Source organism: Typopeltis vanoorti, chromosome 22, assembly GCF_054136105.1.
Source record: "Typopeltis vanoorti isolate ZY-2024b chromosome 22, IOZ_Tvanoo_1.0, whole genome shotgun sequence".
Lineage (NCBI taxonomy): Eukaryota > Metazoa > Arthropoda > Arachnida > Uropygi > Thelyphonidae > Typopeltis > Typopeltis vanoorti.
This window is the reverse complement of record NC_143570.1, coordinates 71,849,501-71,874,789: the sequence shown is the minus strand read 5'-3', so window position 1 is coordinate 71,874,789 and position 25,289 is coordinate 71,849,501. Positions and strand designations below refer to the sequence as shown.

The following is a 25,289-nucleotide window of genomic DNA, read 5'->3' as shown; positions in this document are numbered from 1 at the left end:
ACGTTCTCTCTTAAATGAACAAGATGAACTACAAAAAGAAATGAATCACCTCAATCTTATTTTTAAACAAAATGGATACTCTGAAAAAACAATTAAGAAATTTCTTCTGAACCCTCCTAAGCAGTGCACAACAGAGACTATTAATTTTAAAGGTAGCATCTCCATTCCATACATTAGCACAGTCTCTAAGAAAATAGCTAAAGTCCTTAAAAAATATAATATCAGGACCTTCTTCACCACACTTCCAAAAATCAGCTCTCTAATCAGCCATCCAAAACCTACTCATCCAACCTTAAGTACCCTGGAGTATATAAATTGTGGTGTGATTGCAATATCCCATACTTTGGTCATCATATTGAACAACGCATAGAAGAGCATAAGAGAGACATCTCATACAAAAGATCTCATGCAACTGCGTTATCCAGTCATGTTCTTTTTTCAAATAATCTTAATGATGACCAACAAAGCCACTCTGTATGCTGGAATAGATCAGAAAATATTTTTCGCTGTGAAGATGAATTTGAAAGGAAAATCGTAGAATCAAGAGAAATCCTACTGAACCCGGTCCACTTAAATAATAATTTAAGTTATAACATCCCAGATAGCCATGCTGCAGTTATTCAATATTGGCGTTCACGTGAACTTGCACGCACAATTGCAACAAACAATGGCACGCCAGTTGGAACAACTTGAAAAATACAACGTTTTTATGTATCGATTATGTGAGGCAATTTGTACCTGTAATTTCCAGTTTGTTTAAATAATTCAATGTTTATTAGTATTCCTTTCCTTTATAAATACCTGAAGAAGGCTGCTATATGCCGAAACTAGTAGTATTTATCATTAAAATCTTTATATGTTATCTCGGTCTTGGAGTCATTAAATCTATTTTTTGAAATGTATAACAACCGAGTAAAAGCTGATCGCCACATATATATATATATATCATCTCATCTCATTTTTCCCTTTTACCCTCTTTTACCTTGCAGTGTCAAGGGTTTGTTAATCATCGGGCCTCATACAGTTCACAGGATAAGGTGGTCAGCCCTGCGCACCGGTGTATCCTATGTCCTGTAGTGTTGAGTTCTCAAGGCCAGTTTGCCTGCTTTGCGGGATGAAAAACCCCATGATAAACTGTGAAACAACCCTACTGTCCACACCCAAGAAGACCGGCTAACTTGGCTATGACTGAGGAAGATCCTTCAGCTCCTCAGGTCACCGACGGGAATTGAACCTAGGACACTCCTTCCCCAGGCATATGGTTACGAAGGGCACAGCCACTAGGCTAACCGCGCGGACACACACACACACACACACACACACATACATCCCTGGCCATATCTTTCAGAATTTCCAGGCGCATTCCAGTTGCCTCTTTAACTCCATCCAGCCATCTAATTCTTGATCTTCCTCTTCTCCTACTTCCACAGCATTTGCTTGATGATCGTAGTTTCGAGGGAGCAATCTGGCTTTATTCTGTCTACTGATTTATTGGTTTGCTTTGCAGTCCATGGTATTCTTAGTAAGCGTATCCAAACCCATAATTCAAATGCATTTATCTTCCTTCTTTCACTCTTTCTCAGGGTGCAACTTTCACATCCATACAGTATCACAGATCACAGGGAAAACCATTGTATGTGTGTGTGTGTGTGTGTGTGTGTGTGTGTGTGTGTGTGTGTGTGTGAGGATATTATATTTGATGCTGAGAACACGGATTTTTAGGTAATTTGAAGTTATATTTGTTTTTAATGGAACCCGAGGATGCCATCGGTTTTTACACAGAATAAAAACTGAGCTCATATAGCAGAAGAAAAGAACTCGATGTACATAATTTTCTCTTTAGACTGGGCTTCCACAACGCGCATTCTATAATTGCGCGTGAATATTGTGTTTTGCACTCTCCTGGTCCATTAAACATCAGCTCCAATGATAACAATTCTTTGTGCTGCCAACATCAAGAGATAACATTTCTTTACAAGCGTAAATTGTTTACTTGAACATTTATCAACAAAAAATACTGCTTTCCATAATCTTCAGGAGCGATAACATTGAAATTTTTGTTTGTTGTTTCCGTTGAGAAGCGCTTCTTTGATGTGCATACGACATCGGAAGTGTTATCAGTAATGGAAGTTATCAAGGTGACTCCAAATGTGATAAATGCGACGAACTAATGTATGGATAAATACGGTAGAGAGAGAGAGAGAGAGAGAAAGAGACCTCTTTTATATAATAGCAATAATAATAAAGCCATCAACCGGTGGAACTAGTCGGGCAGAGTTTGCATAAACTTTGCCACGTAAGAACACATCTGTAAACATGACTCGATATTCGGAGCCTTCATTTGAACTGAAAACTCACTTGATATGACTTGACACGCTGTAGCAACTGCCGTTTCAGAGAAGTCGTTGACTTAAACTGCAATAAATATGATTTTCTTGGAGGAAATTCTTACTTCATATCCTGAGAGTAATGCACACGTGACTGACTGATTAAACGTAACGACCTCAAAAGACGAGCGAATGTAATAAAAAATTTATAACAACAAGTAATGCTTCTTGAAGAATGAATAATTTGCTGACCTCACTTTATGCCGCAAAATAGACTTTGATAATGTTTAGCAAATAAACAATTGCTTTCGAAAATCATAATTTTTTTTACGTGTTTATCGTTACCTGACAGTATGAGGATCTGTATATAATACCCAATAATAAATAATATATAATACATTTAGAATAAATTTGTGAACTAGTGTATGATATCGTTTGCATTATCCCTTTGATTAAAATAAATGAACGAGATTTTTTTTTTTAGATTATGTGACTTCAACCCACAAAAGTTGTAAACCTATAATAAATTTGTAATAAGAATTTTTTTTTTTTTACTTATATATATCGTTTGTATTTTTATTTAAAAGTTGTGTGGATTAATGCTAGTTAATAAATATATCAACTAGCATAATTTACTTTAAATTATTAAATAATTTACTAAAGGTTCATCGTGTTTTGATGCCTGTAGATTATTTATTATTAAGTGCATGTTTACGTTTATGCAGCTTAGCGCGAGGCAATGACGTCATGCCATGCGAAGAAAGTTCCTGTGGAAATCTGAATAAAAAACAAATAAAGAAGGTATTTTTGGTCATTCGAGTTTGTGGAGGCAGTAATGAATGTGGAAGAAATAACTGTAGATATTTTTTCCCTTTTACACCGACAGTTGTTATTACATAATACCATCTTGGAGTCTCAGGATTCTTCGCAGGAAGTTGCTACACAACACCATGATCTTGCGTGTACACTTAATATATAATATCTAGGACAATTACTGAAACAAGCCTTGTTTGTTAGAAAAAATTACTCAACTATACTGTCGTGAACACGTGTGTGCCATCCTGCTTTAAAGATTACTGAGAACATTTAGCTACTCAGTGCAGAAATCGCAGATCTGGAGCTTCCTTTCCTTGGGAACAGGTATCCTGTACGACTGTGCTTTCGACAACTTTCTATCCATCTTATGGAGAAAATAAAGAACACAACTCTATATAAGGTAATATGACCACCCAACGAACAAAATGGAATTTCTTTGAATTACAAAAAGTGTTGGCACTCTACTCGAGGATTGGGAATAATTGTGCTGCTGTGCACTGTCAGGCAAAGGCAAAGAATTCCTCGAAGAGGTAAGTGTATTGTCATTTAATTGTGCGAGTTTTCTAGTGGGTTGCCTTATGTCGTGTGCCTTACGATGATAGAGTGTGTTTCCAGAAGAAAAAATTGTTACGTAGACCATTTGAGCAGTTGCAAACTGAATTATTGCTGTTTTTAACTTCATATGTTTTGTATGGAAAATATTCTTATACAATTCCCCGATAGAAGTGGATCCCATGTTGTGTTTTGCTATTTATTCATTTATTTTTCTTTCTTTATTTTTTGTTTCATCTGGTTGCCAAGTGAGGAATCTCTACTAAGTAACGCACTGTTGCGGCATGTAGCATTATTAAGTTACAGTGTTAGCAAAATATGTAGCAAGGTTTTGAATATTTCAGATTAGAAACATAGCGACATAAATAAATAATAATAAAAAAAATTGAATACATTACATACTAATTACAGAAATCATCATGGTTTACAAAAATTGAAATAATTTGTTAGAAAAAAGCAAATGTCCATATTTGTTTTTAGTTTTGACCTGAACGTGGGTGAGTGGACATTTCCAGACTCCCACTGAAAATTGACATGGTTTACGAATGATCATTATGTCATCCCACAAATGCTAGAAGAATAAGAAAATTAGAGACACAGAAACATTCCCAAAATGAAATACGTTTTAGAATATTCTGTGATTTTATTATATTTACTTTGAATACAGATATTCAAAATAACAAAAACATGAAATACTAGTTGGATTTAGGCCAAGTAGAATAGCCAAGATCAGATGATTTTTACCTTATGACAAATAGGCGAAAAATCGCGAGAATAGTAATGTTTTATTTCCGTTTTGTTAAAGAAAGAAAATAAACTATTTAAATTACGTTTTGCGTGTGGTAAAGTGGAACTTTATACAAAGCAATAGCTTTTAAACTGAAAATTGGTAGATGTAAATCAGACATACAAAGAAAGAAAGATGGTTGGATGTTAAATGAAGCGTAACGTAGGGTTGTACGTTATCTCCACCACTATTTACAATCTACATAGACTACATTATGAAAACTGGTATTAAACCTGATATTAAAATAGGAAATATTAAACTTAGTTCTTTACTATATGCAGTATGTCTCGCTAAATTAAATCACTACTGTGATAGATTTGATATCGATGTAAAAATCAGCAGTAAAAACCTCAAACTATGAACATAGAAAACATGAACTACATTGTAGTAATTTATAGAAAACATGTTACGCATTTTAGCTACACTTGGAAGATCGCAAATTAAATAATACGAAATTGGATAATGTAATATGAAAGATGTGGTGGGAAGCCAATTGAATAAACTTATATAGAACGAAAGAGAAATAAACCAGCAGATATAAGAGTGTTCAAACCAATTTAACATATTGAATAGAGAGGTGGCTCAGAAATAAAACAGTGGATCAAAAATTGGAGACTGCCGATATCTGAATTCTAAGGGAAATTGGAAGAGTAAACGGATAATAAAAACTGTTTTAAAATAAAGATATTAGTTTTAAAAGAAGGCGTCATTATTAACATTCAAGAATGTGTGAGTAAAGCTAATCTAAGATGGTATCACGTAAACAGATTGGGGAAAGGGATGAAATGAAAGGGATGAAACTTATAGCACGTTAGCTGTGAGATGTGTTAATCAATCCGGGAACTCTACCCTAGAATAGGGTATCCTGGACTGATTTCTGGAAAAGTGCTTCAGAATATCGAAATGTTTTACATATCAATATCATTTTTGAAATGATAATGATGAATATAAACATTCATTAAATTATGGATTATTAATCCAGTCTGGCATGATGATATTTCAGTTACACACACATGCAAATGAACGGTGTTATCACTTAAAAGTTAAGCCGATCGATAACGCTGTCATTGCCTGATGACATCATTGCACGATGATATTCCATTTGTTTGAAGTGAACTAGTTAAGAAATCGGAATGGCACCATTGTGTCCATGATGACATTTCCAAGTTTTCCATCATTAGCTTCGGCTGTATTCAGTCATGTAAAAATGAGGAAGGAGAGATGTTACGACAAATATCTGTTTATAGAGGAAACGAGACACAGTTAACCACCAGGAATGGAATAGGATCCGGAATGCCAGCATAGAGGGAGGGAGAGAGAGAGAGAAAAGACTTTTCCCCCCCTCTTCATGTTTTTCCTTTGTAAGTACCTTCTGGAGCTTCCAGAACAAGTCACAAATGCCATTTTCCCTGATTTAGCAATATGTAGCGGGCACAAATTTGAACTTATATGATGTTCAAATTTGTGCCCGCTATGCTCACAAACTATGTGAGCATAGTTTATATCTGTGGAAGGAACTTCTGCAAGTTGACTTTCTCTAATCCAAAGTCAATCACTTCAGTCTCTGTCCAAAGTATCAGTAATCTCATGGAGAGAACTATGCAGATTATTAGCAAAATAGATTAAATTAACGCATTTCTTTTGATAAGGTTTGAGAGAGAGAGAGAGAGAGAGAGAGAGAGAGAGACTCTTTGTCCCTTTTCTCGAGATTATCAGACCGCAGTAATTTTATTTCCGAATTGTTACCAAAATTTCACTGAAAAGTGGGTGTTGCGAAATTTTCTTCTTGAATTGCTTGAACATTATCATCATATCAGACAAATCCATGCAGAGACCAACAATGCTTGCACTCGTTTGGTTATTTTAAAATTTAATGGGCGTCCCTAAGAACTTTAACTGTATCACCAATGTGCTGCTGTGAGGTTTACTGCATATTCGACTTCTCTTTCTAAATTTCATTTTTTTTTAAAATTAAGCCTCGTTTTGCAAGGACAGATCGTGATTCGATTCCATCTCTCTCACCCCATATGCAATACGCTACTGCTTGTCCATCAAAAACGGTTGTGAATGCAGAATTGAATTGCGCGTCCTTGCCTGCAGAAAAGAGATTGAAGCCATTGAAGTTGGAATAGAGCAATGTTGCACATTCACTTTGTAGTTTTCGTTGTTTTGAATATTTCTTCCAGTCTACGATTTGATTTCCTGAAATCCTGCAAATTTAGCTCTCTGCAAACTAGTTAGCATCATATTGGCTGAATAATCTGAGTCTGGAGTGACTTGCGGTATTTTTTGCACCGAAGCATATAAATCGTCGGCAGGGATCGCTGTGGTGCAACATCCAGAGAGGAAAATATAGACGTTTATTTTTCTTTTACTTTTTTAAACAATAACTCATTGTTAGTTAACCTTTTCTTCTTAAGATTTGTTCTTTCACCGGGATGACAGGATATTTCAAAATCTACAAATGCTTATCGAGCTAGTTTGCTGGATTTTAATATTAAGAAATTAGCTTCAGTAAAATTGATATGAATAACACAAACTGCTTGTTAAAAATTGCAGCATTATAGATATGGACTGTATCTCGCAATAGTTGCAACGACTCTTGATATTATCATGCTATTTTGTACTGTCGAGTTTAAGCTGTACTTTTTTGTATCACTAGTTTTTGTCACTGGTTTTACTCTGTTGTGTTGCTTGTTTCATCCATCAAGTCTCTATTCTCCCTTTTTTTCATTATTGGTAATTTTGAATAGTAAAAAAAAAAACGTTCTGTTTTACCTCAAGAGTTTTAAACACTGATATTTGAATGCCCTTCAGATTAAAACTATATTTCAGGCAGTGAGAGGTGTGATTGAAGTCTGATTAGCGGAATAATGAATTACTGACCATTTAAAACTATATATTTAGACATTTATGTACATTTAATCATACAAATACAACATTTATTTTACAAATGATATTCTACCTTTTTCAGTTTAGCTACTTGAATACAAATTCAACGGTTCTTCTTTATGAACTGGTCAATAACATCGTCATAAAAAGTTGGTTGTAACTTAATTTTCCCAAGCAACACGCACACTTGTAAAGGCTGTCTGAAGCTCACTGGCTAGAGCTACTTTGACTGCGTATGGCCTTGTGTTTAAGACGACATGAAGGGAGCGAAAGTGGCTATTCGCGCACATGAAATCACAGTGCTGCAGCGAGGACCTGGAAGCTCCTATAACCGAGCAAGCCAAGGTAGCTTTGACTAGACGAGCAAGCATCGGTCTTCGATACACAACGCAAAGCTCAATTATTGCCCCGCAAGCTTAAGACGTTTTCTGTTCTACAAAAATAAAAGCCTAAATGGAATGCTTATAAATGCATGCATTTATTAACAAATAAATATTACTTCTTTCTCAATTAATGAACTTGCGCAGCAAGCATAGAGAATTCGCCACTGATGCGAATCGAAAGGTAATCTAAATGGTAAGGGTTTCATATTCTAGAAGTCACCACACCCTTTTATCTGTTTGCAGATTCCTTACGATTGTTTTCTTGTTTAGTAGAGGCAGAAATGCTCTGATCCGCATTTTTTTTTTATTTTTTAAATTGCGAAATAAAGTTTAAGAACCTCTGTTTGTAATCTTATACTGCAGTTACTCTTTTTTTATCTCGTCATTTCGAGAGAGAGAGAGAAAGAAGAAAAAAATCTTCGAGTAACACATTAATTTTCTTGTTCTTCTATCAAAACTCGCAGCTTCATTTCCTGATGGATCTGTAGACTACTCCATTTGATTAAATATTTTATCGTGTTACTGCACCATTAAAACAAAACATAAAACGAAATATCTCCACACGATATTTTGGATCGGCGATAGCCTTTTATATCTTTAGATAAATATTCGGTTTGGCATTGCGTGCAAAGAAATTTTTACGTTCCTTCTCGAGCACTTTTTTTTTAGCTATAAATAGAAACGTTCTTCCCCTCCCATCTTTGACGATGAAGATATTTTCTCTGCGAATGTGATTGTTTTCACAAGACATAAAACGATTTTCTACGTGCGAACGCTCACCCTTCCGTGAAACTGCCAAAATTTACCGTAATCATCCGTTGATCGGAAACTATTTTATCAAAGCTGCCTTCTTCTTAGTGAGCGTCTGTAATCTGTCTTTGGCTCAACTGGTGTCAGATGTTATTTATAGCATCTTCTAAACGGAGTTTAGCGATGCTGCAGTAGACAGACATGCTGCGGCCCAAACTTTTCCGAGTCTTTCTTGCTTATTCCCTTCATATGTTGTTTACCCGTTAAACTGAAATGCGTGATCTTTATACTCTCCCTCTTTTATGATCTTTGGAGCGTGTACCCGATTGCATACGCTTTAGTGTCTTTAGGCACAACAAAGCAAACCACATCGGGTATACTGCTTGCATATTTTTCAAAGTTCTCCGCCTTCAATTTCCATCTCTTTTCTTAAAAAGGAAAGTCATCAGAAGAGTTACTATATGAGTCGCACCCAGAGCAGTTGCGGTGTTTATACTTTTTTTTTTTTACGAAGTCAGACATAATTGTTATTTAAGGGGTTTCATTGTAATGAAGTATAATGAAGTACTTTCATTGTAATTGTCGTCATGTTAAACCCCTAGAATGAATTTGTAAGAGAGTTGGGAGAAGATGGCGCCATGTAAATAGTACTTAGTTTAACAGCAGGAGTTCCAGGCTTTGCAGGATGTTCACAGAAATATCTAATTTTTAGTTATAGATGAAAGTTAATTTAGCTAATCATGCTAAACAATTGATATTACATTGCTATTACCAATATTTATTATCCGGTAGCAGTTTATCACTACTTGGACATCATTTTCATCTGCTCCGTCTCTAGAGGAGGATGTCAAAGGTGTGGTGGTGTGATGAAAAGACGATTTATCTAGAATATACTATCACAAAACGAAGTATTTTCAAGATATGTTTACTTAACTTTCTAATGTTTTCTGTCCCAGAAAAAAAGAAACATCTAGAAACAGAAATTTATATGATGTATTTTCACTTATTTTGTCTTTTTGATGATTTGGCTTCAAGGATGTGAAGCTCTTGATATTTTGTGACAGGAGATGTTTCCAGAAGCTCCCCCCCCCAAAAAAAAGAAAAGAAAACAGCATCCTTTTAGAATGACTTCTGTAAGATTGTTAGCGTACTCCCCACCATCCGCTGGGGATACGTTCTAAGACACCCCACGGATACCTGAAACCGCGGATAGTACCGAACTCTATATATACTATGTTTTTTCGTATACATACCTATGATAAAGTATAGTTTATAAATTAGGCACAGTAAGAGATTAAATAAAATAGAACAATTATAGCAACAGACTGTAATAAAAGTTATCTGAATGGAATCTTAGCAACCTCAGCATACGCTTTTTTATATTATATATTTATTATTTTATGAAGTCGAGAACTTTCACATTTTTCACTTAAAAGGAAGTACTTTACGACTTCTCTTTGGCATACCCAAATTGCCTTTACTACTCTTGGGATTTGGGGCCATTAGTAAGTAAAATAGGGATTACTTGAATACAAGCACTGCGATACCGCGACAGTCGATCTGATAACCGAGAACTGCTCAGAACGGCGTGCAATTTATAACTAATGAATTATCTATTACTAAAAGTAAGAGCCATACGGCTCCATTTCGGCGATGTAAAATAACATCGGTAAAGTGGATATTAGATCCAACGTTATTACAAAGCCGAATGTTTGTGGAAACTATGGAAGTTTCGTGAGTTGACCCGAGAGCTTACGAGGATACAATCCTCGACATCCCCGAGTTGCCTTAGCTTGAGCCACTTAAATAGCTAAGGCAACTCGGGGATGCTGAGGATTGTATTCTCGTAAGCTCTCGGGTCAACTCACGAAACTTCCATAGTTTCCACAAACATTCGGCTTTGTAATAATGTTGGATCTAATATCCACTTTACCGATATAAATTGTTTATTTCTGGAATTTTCCATTTAATATTTTCTGACCGGGGTTGACCGCGGATAAGGGGGGAGGGGGAAACTACGATGTTCTCTACTCTATCTTTTCAGCTTTTGTATGTATACCGGGTCTTCTGTAACCAACACTTTTATGAATATCGCATCAAAAACGAAGCGGTATTCCTAACAACTAAAATAAAAAATAAAAACATTTATAAACAATAAGAATTATTGAGCAAATGGTTTGAAAATAAACAGTTTAACTTTAAAAGGTGAGGGGATCGTATTAAACTACTTTCGCAGCTAACAGCAAGAGATGCCCAACTCCTCACCGACATTCTCCAAAGGAAATTGCTATCTTGATGTGTTTCCGATTTTATTTACGTCTCATCAATGATGTTCAAAAGGAAATCTTTATTTCAGAAAGAAGAGAAATGTTTGCATATGCAAATTCACAAGAATATTATATTTACATGGAAATATTTAAACTTTTAAATGCCCATCCACGGTACTGGCTTACTATAGGTTGACCAACCGCTCGTGGATGGTTTCTCTATAAAAAAAATCCTTAGATAGAAAGAAATCGAATAAATCCAAAGGTAGATTTGAAAGGAATTTGCCTTTTTATTGCCACGTTGCTTTTAGTTATCGAAAATCATAATTAATCACCAAAAAACTAACAAGAACATCGACATCTTTGCCATGTTGAAATTTCATCTCGAATTTTTTACATTTATGGAGAATGTCATGTGATACTGATAAGTAATAGCTACAGTATGAAATAGAAGGTACCCTAAAGAAATGCAGAAATATGAAATTTTGTCGGCGTGCTTTCATGCTAAAGTCACATAGGATGCTACACATTCACTTGCTTAGCGGAGTGAAATGAAGAAGATCACGGTTCGAATAGAGGGTGTCGGCAAGTAACTGATCGTCGACGTGTTCCATGTAGTGCTTTACTCTACAATTTCCGATGTTCTTTTTTACGTTACCTACAAGAATCAATGCAGAATAAAAATAATAATAAAAAAAGGTATAAACGTATCCTACCAGGTACACCCACTGCCCTTAGTTCAGGGAAGACCAAACATGGAAAATTTTCAGTTACTTCAGGTCTTCAGTAATCAGGATGGAATCTCAAACCGAGCAGTGAAAATCGTTCCCATTTAGGTCAGAATGTCTACCCAAGATGATTAAGATATTATTCTTTTTTATTTTTTTCAAGTGCAAAAGTAATCATTGTAATACGGTTTTTATGTCGAATTTGTGATGGAATAAACGTTAGACTATTTTGTAGTCGTTTAAAGAATTATTCGGAGCCCTTCATGACTCATTTCGCTTAATGGTTAATATGAAAGAAGTTCTCCTCTTCCCCTCCCCTTGAAACTTGAATGAGAAGAAATTCCAGCAAAAACAGGTTAATCAAATATTCATTAGTTTGCAAAGATATCGTAAACTGAAGGGTTATTTTTATAGCTGGCAGAGAGGAATAACCTTTGGGCGGTCGACGGCAGTTGAGAACCCTGCTGCTAATGAAGACGTGAAATCACTCAAGGTCTGTAGATTCTTCCAAATGTTAGTTGAGGTGCGAATCAAATGCTTCGTATTAGCGAAACTTTGACCATTTTGTCCATCTTTGAATTCGAAAAATAAACCAAAGGTGCGCAATTGCGCTATCATCACCCGATGTGATAAATGAGATCAGCAACAAATTCTCGTCATATCTGTACCTGAAAGGAACAGGATGAAGGACGACGACTCCTCAAAGCGAGCGACTAAGTATGCGCCGTGTACACCGAATTGCACAATGCGCCGAGTATTAGGTATGGCATCTCTACTTCAGGTAACTTCAGAAATGGCACTAAAGCGTACTGTTTAGTAGCCGACTTGTGCTTCGTTTGTTTGCTGTATAGTGGATGCGTCATTGATCATAATAATCTTAGTAAATAAGCCTGTCTGTCTGTTGCTAGTTCTCTGTGATGATATAGCAGAAATACGTTGCTCCTCGTAATTTTATACATCGCATTTTAAAAAGTTAGCACAGATAACTGTGACTGATATTATCAAGCTTGTTGAAGATGACACATATTTAATTAAGGTTAATTTAATTATATAATTAAGATTGCTTATATTGTAGTATTAGGCAGGTGGCGCCTAGTTCTCTTTATTTCATCATTATGGCCATCAGCTTATTTATTTTCGTATCCTTTTGAAGTAAAAAAAAGTATATACTTGTATTTTTATTGCCGCAAGTAACACTGTTATCTAACTTTTGAACTTCTTGTCTTATTATTTTGTTTCAATAAAAAAACTGGACGAAATATTTTATTGTAACAATCTTAAGTATACTGTTGGAAAGCAAGAGGTACGCAGAGGTACAGATCTGTTTTATAGCGGGTGTTATCGATCACTTCCAGGAAGACGATGAAATGAGAAGTCGAGTGCATGAAGAAACGTGTATGATGTATCTCATTACAATTTAAAATATATAGCCTGCACACACGTGTGTATAATTAAACTACCACTAAACAGAAAATCAAATGCAAGTGTGTTGTGATTCGTGGACTTAGATTTATTATTGTTTTATCGTTTTTAACTCTTTAACAACTGTATTGTCAATAAAATATTTTATATTTGATTTCCAGTTTTTAGCACTTATGGCTAAAAGATGGCAGCACAGTTAGTGCAAAAATCTGAGTTATGGGGAGACACAATTACTGTAGCTGTACTTGAATGAAATTTGAGAATCAGCTTTTCGTCAAAGTCAATATGAATTGCATGTTGTTATTTTTACATATAGGGAATATGCACTTTTTTTTATAACATTTTTTCTTTTTATTTGTTTCTACTCATGTTTTTACGAATCCATATAAAGACCAGTTTGCGAGTATTGCTTTTACGGATTTGAAAATTTATTTACTCCAAGGACAGTTAATATCAGTTACTTCTTAGTCATATACACTAAACAAATTTGCTTTTGCAACCTTAAAAGGTTTCCAACTTTACAGAGAGCACCTTCGAAAATCTTATTTTTAAATTAGAACTAATTTTATGGAAGTTGGCAGGCCTACTCGAACTTTTGAACACTGTCTTGTTTTTAATTAATTTTCAGATGGAAACATTTGTGAATTCATAAGTTTTGGTCTTACTATTCAAATTTTATGAATTAAGTAGTACGCAGATTTTCATCTGATTTTTCCGAATAGTGAAAATACGTTTTGAATATCGTGGAAAGTCTCTGTCCCTTTTCATTCTCTTGAATAAAAATGCCAAAGAAATTCTTTGCTTAATTTTCCGTTCGAATTCTTCATGGATAAACAATTTTACGATTCTAAGACGAAGGCTAAAAAAAATAAATAAAATGGCATGTGTTTTCTTATCTTATATTAGAAAGACATAGATTCCAGTCCCTTCTAGGATGCGATAAACGTTTATAAGATAGCGAAATATGCTAGAATTCCTCCAAGGGTTTGTTATTAGTTTTAATATAAAGATAAATACATTTATTTCTTTATTTATATTACAATAAATACAGCTACTTATATAAAATAATGAATAAATACATTTATATAAACTAAGAAATGAATATTTATTTTTATTATGTCCAATTAAAGTGACTCTCAAGAAATTTGAAGAGATTCACTGTCCATTAAATAAGCAGACTGACCCGAGAATCCAGACATCGAATAGACTCGAGTTGATTGAGTAATCATAAACCAGTATTTCAAGATGGCGTAACAGTGATTTTTTGTGACTTCTTCAACACAAGCTGTCAAACATCCTTTGAAACCTTGAGATTGTTTGCTGTGCGCATTCAGATTCGATGGGCCCATATACATATATATTTTATGCTAAGCTAGCCTCTTCAATGTCTGCCTTGAAGGGACTTGACTCTCCTTGAGCACCTCCGATCAGTCGTATTGTGTTTGGGATTTCTTAATCGCAACACCGTGCAGAAAGTAAACATGAAGAGAGTTGACATGTCTGGTTTGATAGTATTCAAAATGTTCCAACAATACTGTTCCTGTTTCCATTAAAAATCTCAAACTCATTTAGAGTAGTTCACGATCTGTTCGGTTTTTATTTTATTTTATTTTATTTTTTATATTGGGCCCATATACGAGAGGTTGGCTGATCAACCTGTAGTACTTAGGTATACCTTATATGGGTATAGCGGTAGGATTCATATAAGACTGCAAGTTACTGAGTCATCATATAATTCCAATTATTGTTAAAAGCATAGAAAAGACTGCTCCTCGTGGTAGCGATTGCATGGTAGTGTTAGGTCTACAAAATAAAGACTATTATAGGTTCGAATTCAGTCACATACTAGAGGAAGTTTCTTGGTCTGTTTATCAAATTCCATAGTTGTCGATCTTTAGTGCAGACAATCAGGTTATTCTCCTAGAAGCAACTCCTTTTTTAATGGCACATCGTAGGAAAATCTACCGTCGAACCCACGGAAGCATGCTGAGGAGATGCCTTTCTTCGAATTTATTTATTTATTGCATTTTTATTTATTAAAAACAATTATTTCTTAGCAGCAAGGAAGACGTGTGCCAGAATGCGCGTCTTCGGAGTTCAACCGTATTTTCATCCGAAAATACGGTTGCATGTCTAACTTCTTGCCATGTTGCTTAATGAATATGGGAATTAAACAAATGTTTTCATTTGTAATTCAGCAGGTGGAAAAGCGCGTAACAGTGCATCAACAACGTGATTGCTTCCATACCGTCAAATGCACGCCCCTGAGCTGCTAAGGAACTTAAGTGAAGTTTAACATAATACTAATTTTTGTTTAAATTAACAAATCTAAATACAGTAAAATATACAGTTTATTGTATTTCAGAGAAGACACAGTATCGTTAACAGAATTGTAAGTAAAATTACAATTCTGTTAACGATATAAATTCATATAAATTTTAAATCTAACTTTCGCAATGCCGTTTTGTTAATTTGAGAAAGAACAAACGTAGTCTGTAGTCTTACATTGCAGAATAATGTGATTGTTTTCTCTCACTTGAGGGAAATATTGAAATTTAGATTTATGTTGAATAATTTTTGTTGGTTCTAACTGATGTTGAAAAATCCAACAATGACAGAGTTTTGTGAGTAGTCACGTGGATTTCTCATATAATAATAATAAATAGATAAATACGCCTGCATTTATGTTGTTAATTTTTGTGTTTATGTAGGACTAAGCAATGACAAAAAAGGTCTTTAATTATAATCTACATATTTTGAGTTTAAAAGAAGAAATGTTTGATATTTTTAAGAGGAAAGAGAATAAGAAGTAACTTTGCTTTCAATTTCTTTTGCAGCATTATTGATTTCTTCAATCAATAATTCACTTCTGTCTTTTTTGGATTCAATAAGAATGATTTAATACATTTTTTTCTAAAAATAATTGTTTAAATTAGGAAAAACTAAAGAGATATTTAATAGAAATTATTCAAAGAAAGCAACATCTCCAGTACTTATTTGTATACTTGTCTCTTTTTAACGGACAAGAAATTCGCTGAAATTTATCGCAAAGTTTGACAGTACGGAGCTCATTAAATAGTCTTTGTTTTATACTTGTGGTTTGATTTCATGGTAGGATATTTTTAACACCAGAACAAAAAAGTTCGCAATGAGATGTTGTTTATATTGCTCTTTGGAGAAATATAAACTCGTGTTGTTGTTTGGAATATTATCCAAGGTAAGTACGGCTGCAAATGCCATTGTATCAGCCTGCATTAATTGCTTGTTTTAACCGGAATGAAGATCTGTTTCCTGTAGAAGTAACCAAGACTATGAGGTGAATGTACCGTATATGTGAATTGTGTTTTTGACCATTTCTATCGGAAAAACAAATATCTTGAGACTGTCTAAATTAGTTGGAAAGCCCTTATATAAAATTTCGTCTTTCGTACGACAACGGCAAAAATCGAATTTTTTTTTTTTTTTTTTCATTCAAAGAAGACAACATCGCTACCGACTGTATTGCAGAAGCTCTCCAGTTTGCAAGAGAACTTATAAAAACGAAAGCCATATTTATTATCCCTTCCTTTTTCCCTGGTTTAAGGTTATAAATATTTTACTAATAACTATAACTAATTGCAGTGATTAATATTATTTTCATATTTTATCGGATTATGAATTTTTAATTTAATATGAATTGAAACATAAAATTTGATGCATTAATTTGAAATTAATAATTTAGCAATGATTTTAAGGAATTAAAATGTAATTTTCTTCGGTTTCACTTTTGTCTTGTGGTTTGACAACTTTTCTTACTTAAAATCTTATTTCCATGTCCTAGAAGGAAAATAGTCACCTCCGTACGGACTATAATTTATATGTAACACCGTTCAGGAAATTAAGTAACACGATGTTGTTGTTCCCATCGGTGTTCGTATTTCATATTTATGAAGTGTACTTGGAGTATGGGTTGAGCAAATTTTGTCTTTCGTTTCCTCCTGTTGATTTGTTTACGATAAGTGTTTTCGCAAGCAGACCTCTTAGTTTGAGGTAAAACTACCGTTCCTCTGAGAATACTTTGAGAAAGGGGTGTTTCTGAAAGTAATATGTTTATTTCACTAATATGAATGTTGCAAGCAGAATTCTTAATTAACATTGCATTTGTCATCCACATTATCATTGCACTTAGCGATATTACTTAGTTTTGAGTTATGTACATATTTTGTTTCTCGTTCTTAGTTTCAACAGACCGAGAAAGTAAAATGCTGCGATAATATCATCATAAAATATACGTTAAGTCACATTCACTTTCCCGAAGGTACCAACCATTAACACAAGTCAACCGAACCGTTGTGAGGTATAAGTTGAGGCTTTGTGGACTTGATTTGTTTGATCTACATGTCAATATGCAAGTGGTCCCAAATGATCAACTTCTCTTTTCAATGTTCAATGGATATTAAACCAGTTTATATTATTTTAAACTTAATGAATTAGAAAGCAAGGTAATCTTATAAGTCAATTCGCGGATCAGAATGTGCTGTCATGTGATGTTTAGTATTTTACTATTTATCAAGTCATTTTGACAGTCCAAACAGGTATTATTATTATTATTATTATTATTAAATGACATCTCCAAAGAAATGACTGCTTACTTTGCTTTTCATCCGTAAATACATTTGCAGTTGTTACTGCATTTAACTTCCATATTTTAGCTGCTGTGTACAATATGAAATTCGCATATCATCTGTCTATTACTAATACCCGATCAATTTGCCCTTGGCTGTTTCACTAGTTTATACGATTCACCAAACTTTTGTGAAGAAATTTCTCTTTGCATGTTTGTCTACGTGGCCGATCATAAAATATCATGTAGACATAAAATAGGCTACAATGTGGGGCGCAGTGAAAGCGAGGATAAAGGGAGCTGAGCTGCAACTGAGACATCTCGGGTTATACATCACAGTAGAAATAAAAAGACTGCGCTTCCCTTATTAACAGCGTTGTTATCTACACAAACTTCGATGGCACCATACGGCGCAGCATGCAACTGAAACTTGACAGGAATGAACATTCCACGGACAACTTGATAATATGTTTCGTTGCTTGCTGATATATAAATATTATTACAAATTAGCAAGCGCGTACACTGCTAGTTATCTTTCACCGATCCCGCCATAACTATGTTGTTTCCCGTGGAGTGGGTTGGCGCCGACTGCACTTATTGTCGTACAACTGATCACTGCAGACAATCGAAACAAAGAATAGGCCATGAATTGAACCTCGCGATGTGGAATGAATGGTTGCCGTTTATTTTCAGTTCTCCGGAAGAGTTTTGACAAATTAACCCAAATAAAAGTTCTCAAGCGAGCAGCAAATGTAGTTTTATTAGTTTGGTTAAGGCGTAGACACCTGCATTAAGTGACGGGCCGCTCAGATACGTAACAGTTATAATCGTCAATACATGATAATACTCGTATATAATCTATATGTTAACTATAGAAATCTTATCTTTGAGGTATCTGTAATCTTGACTATAAGTGACCTTCCGTGTTCGAAGCTGATACTTTTGTTTACCTAAAATTGAGGAGCTGAAATGATAAAAAATTAAAATAGTCTTAAATGCCATTAAAGTGTTGCTGGGATTATATTTCTTAAATATCCTTTTACTGTATTATTATTTTAGAGAATTGATGGAGCAATGTGTGCACTGCCCCCCCCCCCCATAGTAAAGAACTGCTTTATATGCCTCTTGTCATCATTGCATAATGGTAATTGCCATTATGCAATGATGACATTAATGTCACAAATGTCATCATACATTGACATTTGTGACATTAATGCCATTAACATCATATTAAGGTATGCTATAAAAGTCTGCAAAACATAAAAATGAAAAAAAAAATCCTCATAAATTAGTAATCACGTATCTTGCGATTTATATTATTAAAAAAAAAAAATGCTGCAGTGAAACTGCGCCTCTTGTGTTGACATTTAAGATTGTTAACTCCCAAGAGGCGTAACAGAAGCTTTCTATGTAAAGCGACCTAATATCACTTCATCTGTTTCCAGTTACATAAATTAAAAACAAATCCATTAAAAACAAGGATTAAACTTAGCCTTCATTAAAAAAAAACAAAAAAACATCCACATCTTATTAAAAATGGATCTTTATATCTTGTCATAATAAAACGCACTTCTTATGCAGCGGTATATGATTTAAAAAAGTAATTACTAAAAGTTTTTAATCCTGACATAAACGTCTCTTGTTATTGCTTTTTATTTTTCCTTCTGTTTATTCTACTTTTGTGTGATCTTCTTTTATTCATTGTACGTTTTATATTACAAAATTGCCATTTTTTTTTCATGTTTTCATTTGTCTCCAAATTGTTTGCTTGTTCAAGGATTACTTTGGAAAAATAACGTCGCTGTAGAGATTATGCCTGCCCTCCATGCTTTGGTTTTCTCAACAAGTAGGATGCTCCGCCAACAAAGTTCTTCAGACTGTTTAGGTTCCGTTTGCGTATTCAGAAACCAGCGAGGTAGGTCATTCTGATAAGTCCTATATCATGGTAATGATACAGTTTGTTCTCAGATTTCCTCCACTCCCCCCACCCTTTTAATATTTTTTTTTTTTTTTGTAAACAGCGCATATCAAATCCTACAATAGTGTCCATTTACTTAATTGCTAGAGGAATACTAGCACCTAGCAGATATGACAACACTCGCTTCAAAACAGTAGTGACCTCTTTTTGAGTTCAAAACGAAACACGGTCATTGGAAATGCATTTTCACACCCTTAGAAGTGAATGAATTGACGGATAAATTACGGCGTCCATCTTCTTTCTTAAAATCGGGATATACGAGTAAATCCTACACCACTTGCAGAAACTCATGCTATTCAGAATTTCGAATATTTTAGGCCAATTATTGTTTTGCGTATTCAATAAATTCGTTTTAATTTTATTTCTTGATGCGTATCATCGAAGAAAATGTATACTTGTATTTGCTTAATTTGTATGAAGTACTAGAGTATTTCAAATAATACGAGAGGATTTCTGAAAGTAATGCCTCCATTGTGATAGAAGATGAAAAAGAACATGACCTTTTCTTTTCAATGTCAGTATTTTTTTTTATTTCGCTAGTTTTTTTTTTTTTTTTTTTCAGAGGGAGAGGGGAGCTATCATAATGGAGACATTTCTTTTTGAATGTCTCTTGTAATAATATACATTCATAGAAATATAGTTTATATTGTATGGTTACTGTATGATATAACCTTTTGTAGCGTTTTAAAATATATTAAATGTAAATCGACATTCAGAATATTGATTTATATGTTTAGAAAAATTATTCTGAAGTTTCTGCCAGGAATATCAATGTAAGGAAAAAAAATTGCCATTTAGATAAGTTTTTTTTTTTTTTTCCTTCATAGAAATTGTGATCGGATAAGAAATGTTGCCGAAAGCATATGGTTCTTCTCCGCTTTCCTTTTCGTTTCCAGCAATCGGCCCATTGTAGACTACATAAGATTGAAAGTCGACAAGTGTTTTTGGTAGTTTGGAATTTTATGCCAACTTTCTTCAACTCTTGAAATACATCAAACATTGCCGAAGGAATATTGATTTGTTTCTCAAACCGAACACAGACCATCACTTTGTAGGAGCATTTCTTTTCATGAAAAGAATAAGAAATTCATCAAGCGCCAAGAAAACAGATGTCAGTCGAATTTTCTTGTTACTCTATTTCCATCATCAGTGCTTTACAACCCTAAGCAATCCCTTTTTGCGTTCTTTATTGTTTCCAATAAACTTCAGTAAACGGCTCCGAAAAATTTCATTACTTTTGAAGGCGCTCATCAATTTCTTATTAAGTTAATATAGCTATTTTCTCGGAGAGAATCTAAGAAAAAGCATTTGCTTTTCTTTTAGCAGAAACTTCGCTAATTTAACTGATCTTAATATCGATTTTTACCCTCTTCCCGTACGGGTTTATGTAAAGAAGAAATTTGCACAATGAAATATTCGCGAAACCCTGGCGTTTTATTGATCAACGCCCATCATACCTTATGCACTCTCTCATTTTCTCTCCTCTTCCAAGGGGTCTCCTTCTGAAGGTGGAGCTTTGATCTTTCGAAGCGTGAACGTTGCAAAGTATTTTTGAAGAAATTAATGCTTTAAATATTTGCTTAACTAAACCTTTGTCATATTGGTAGAGTAAATCTTTAAAATAACAAACTCCGTTAACTCAACATTGACATAAGATGGTACACAAGTAAGAATGGATTTAGCTAATTTAATTTCGTTGTTTACTTTTATCCATACGTTGTTAGCTTAGGAGTTAAAACAGACTTGACTCAGGGCACCTGACTCTACACACCTGCTCATTTTGTAAGAAAGCTTTATCCTCTTTAAACTAGTGTTGTAACAGGTGAACAGTGAGGTTTTATTTTCGATATCCTCTCTCTTGTGTAAAATTATGGCTCATATCAGTAAAGTGATTTTCGGTGTATTCAGAAAGTTATTATTATTTTAATTTGTTTAATAGGAATCGAGTATTTTGCTTTTTATTTTAGTTTCTTTTGTCTCCTTCAGAGTTATTGTGTAAATCATGCTTTGGTAACCATAGCAATGAGTGCCATAATTCTAAATAATTCCCATCGCAATTCTTAGCTACATTAACCTTCGCCGAACAAATGGTGATTCCGACACTATTCACTGATTAAAACCTGTTAATAAGTGAATAGTGTATAATAGTGTATTTTAGAACTTCCTTCTAAAATAACCCAAAAAGCTATTTTAGAAGGAAGTTCATTTTAATAGAATAATTATATGTTATTATGAGCAGTGCATTCAAAGGAAGATAATGACGAATTTATGTTTCCGTTTCGTCCCATACAAACACTTTTGGAACCAATTCCATTGATTGCAACCATGACCTTGTGTTCCTGTTCATTACTTGTTCCTAGTAGCGTTTCTCTTTTTCGTATGCACTAAGTTTGGAAAACCATTTAGTGAATATGAACATAAGAAAAACTTTTTTTCTTTTTTTTTTTACCAAATTAAATTTATTATTGAAAACTAATCCTTTGGCCGTAATGGAACAATAAGCTAGCTTTATTAATACCCGAGAGGAATGTTTTGCATTACTAAGAGCCAGGCAGCCATCATTTTGCTGTTTCCATCTCATATTTATGGCGCACGCGGTTTGCATTCTTTCAAAGACCCTTCCGTGGTCTGTAGTTAAGTGACAATTAAATGTTTAAAAATTATCCCGTTTGTTTTTAATGTTGATTCACCCTTTACTTTTCTTTGCTTCCAGACCAATGTTTTTTTTTTTTTCTTTCTTTTTCTTAAACACCAATAAAGGTGACATTTTGAGCCCCGGACTCTACAAAAAAAAATAAAATAAAAAAAAATAAAAAATTTAGATAGTCTACAGAACTGATTTGGCTTTGAGGATTTTTAGAATGTTAAGATTGCCGTTATTACTGTGTGCCGTGTGCGTGTTCAGTTTGAGGTTGAATAATAGATGGCGGAAAGTACCCACTATTGCTACACAGCGCGTTTTACGCAATCGGTTCTTTAACTTTTTTTTTTTTTTAAATGTTACTCCTACAAACGAGAGACAGCAGTGCCTATAGCATATGAATGCCGTGTGGGGGCAAGACCAAATGACGCAGTCGTCTTCTTCATGGTAAAAAAAAAAATTACTGATACCAAGTTTCAGGATAAACTGAACTGAGTCTGAAATGCGTTTTTATTCTTTTTATCGTTTCCTCAATATTGCAGGCTGTGTCAATGGTCAAGATTTTCTAAAATCCGCAGACGAATGCATCTCCATCACAGTCAAGCAGTTCTAGTACAGCCTTCCACGAGCGACTATAAAGCAGCAGCAGTATAATATGGCATATTAACGTATACTTGATCCATTACACTAATCGGAAACCATCTAGTTCGTTTTACTGCTATGCCTCCTCAATGGAGGAGGAGGAGATTTAGTGAATAAATATGTAGCAGAACGAAATAGTTGAAATAAAAGTTAAATTAAACAGCAATTCGCCGCCGTTTTTATATTTTTAATCCGATGAGATTATTTTTTATTCTATTTCAGAAGTGAGAAATGGGTGACTGTTATATGATCAAGCAATTAATATTATATTTTAATTAATTTTTGTTTTCATGCATGCTTAATTATATTTTCATCTTTATCTCCTTATTATCTCCACTAATTGAAAAGCTCCGGAGAAGAGAAGTCAATTACTTAATTTTTTTAATCTACTGCTCATTCTGCGCACATCTTCTAAAAGAAGCAGTTGAGAAAGCCCAATGACTGACAGATTAATTATAGATTGTATTAGTTGTTGGACTCAGTTTCCTTTTATTGCACTTCTAATTTCAACGAAAAGAAATCCTTTGTGGAATGAGTTAATTTCCAGTAGTTTTTATGGAATTATTTGGTGCTGTTGAGCTTTATAATTGTTTTGTTATTAGGTGCAACTTCCATTGTCAAACTGCAGTATCTTCTTTGGCAAAAATAGATACAATTTTTATCCTTTTTTTCTTCTTGTTTTCGAAAACTCCCCTCCCTTGTAGGAGGTTAAAGAATTCCTACTCAACGGCAGCTGACAAATCTACATTTTATTCCGACTTCTGGCTTGGTGAGTAGATACAAAAATCCATTCTTGTTGTGAATAGTTACAGAGCAAATAAATGAAATGGAACAGTGTTAGCAATAACTGTTTACTTGCGAATGTTTCTTTTTTTGTGTGTTTCGTTTCGGGCAGAGACATGCTGGGATATTTTAATCTGTTAAAGAAAAACAAGCGTTTTACTTGAGTGTTTGCCTACTCGTGGCTTTCAAGTAATTCGTTAGTTTGATGGATAGTTATCTGGTAAGCAACGCTCGTTTCTCGAGTTCTGGATACAAATGGTAGCGTTTTTGCCATTAAAGGAATTGAAGTCATTCTCCCAATTCGTATTTCAACGTGCTCATAAAAATATCCTGAGTTTTTTTTTTTTTTTTTTTGAATCTATCGGAAATGGCTGTCAATGACTGTGCATTGCTTAATACTACGTTTCAGATTTTAGGGAAATTGTATGTGCTAAAAAATAATTTTTTATACATATGAATGATGTTTAAACACTTATTTCATATTCAGCGATGTGATTTTTAAGTGAATACTGATCTTTAACAAACTACATAAGGCATCTTTTTGTTTTTTAATATTTATTTTCCAAAATAAAAATCACTCAAGTTTTTACATGTAAACCCCCAGTATTGAAGACTACAGTCTATTTCTATCGAAATTTGTTTAATTTTAGTACTCACTTCCTTTTATTACGTGTCATTTATCTTTCGAAGTGGAAATGATATTTCACTCTAGAAAAAATACTGATGCAAACGGTTAGCTTAGGTTACTACGCTGCGGGTTAGTTCTGATTACGATCCCGTTATGCTCAAGTAAGTATGCTATGGGATTGGTTGTTTTGGATTTATAACTTGAGTCGCTTCGGCTATAAATTATTATTATTATTATTATTATTATTATTATTAGAACGGGCAACCTCAATGAGTCTGAGGACTACAAGGAGTCGTTAGACTCATCGAGGAGCCCCTAACATCATGTCAAGAACAACTATTCAACATCCACACAGTATCTATCATACTTCGCCTTGAACTCATTTACAGTCATGGCACCCACAACACATTCTGGCAACATATTCCACTCATTTACCACTCTCGAAGTAAAAAACTTAGCTCTAACACCCTTGCTAACCACACTCTTGCCCAGCTTCCATGGATGGCCCCTAGTCCTCCCACCACCAGCCCTATTCTCAAAAATATCTTCTGAATTAATCTTATAGAAACTCTTCATTAATTTGAATGTCTCAATCATATCGCCCCTTTTCCGCCTATCAGCTAATTTCTGCAACCCAGAAATCTTCAACCTGTTCTCATAAGGGTCATTCCATAGACCTGCTATCATCTTGGTCACTCGTCTCTGGATCCTCTCCACCTCCTCCCCATCAAGAAGAATCACTGGGGCCCAAATCTGGACACAGTAGTCTAGATAGGGTCTTATCAAGCCTCGATGAGATCTTGTATTCTTCTCGATTTGTCTCTGCTCGTCAAAGTATTTTTCAGCAACCAAGTGATTTGATGAGCTGATTTAGCCACTTTTGAGAGATGTTCCCCCTAAACTTCAACTCCCTACCCACAAACACTCCCAAATCCCTGGCCTCGTCAACTGTACTCCAGGAGTGGAGTACAGTTCCACCAATGTGATATACTGCTGCTAATCTTCTCACCTCAAATTGCATAGCATTACATTTTTCCACATTAAATTGACATCCATTCTCCTTGGCCCAGCCCTCCAAACTATCCAAATC

The 25,289-nt window shown here is 34.4% G+C and overlaps 1 long non-coding RNA gene across 1 annotated transcript in view; it reads left to right on the top strand.

Moving 5' to 3' along the window:
• Window positions 1-3,438: 3,438 nt before the first annotated feature.
• LOC150094483 (uncharacterized) overlaps window positions 3,439-25,289 on the top strand; it is a 550,669-nt gene continuing 528,818 nt past the window's right edge. Inside the window, exon 1 of the long non-coding RNA XR_016550261.1 lies at window positions 3,439-3,673. This is a non-coding gene — a long non-coding RNA (uncharacterized LOC150094483). The remainder of the gene's footprint in view (window positions 3,674-25,289) is intronic.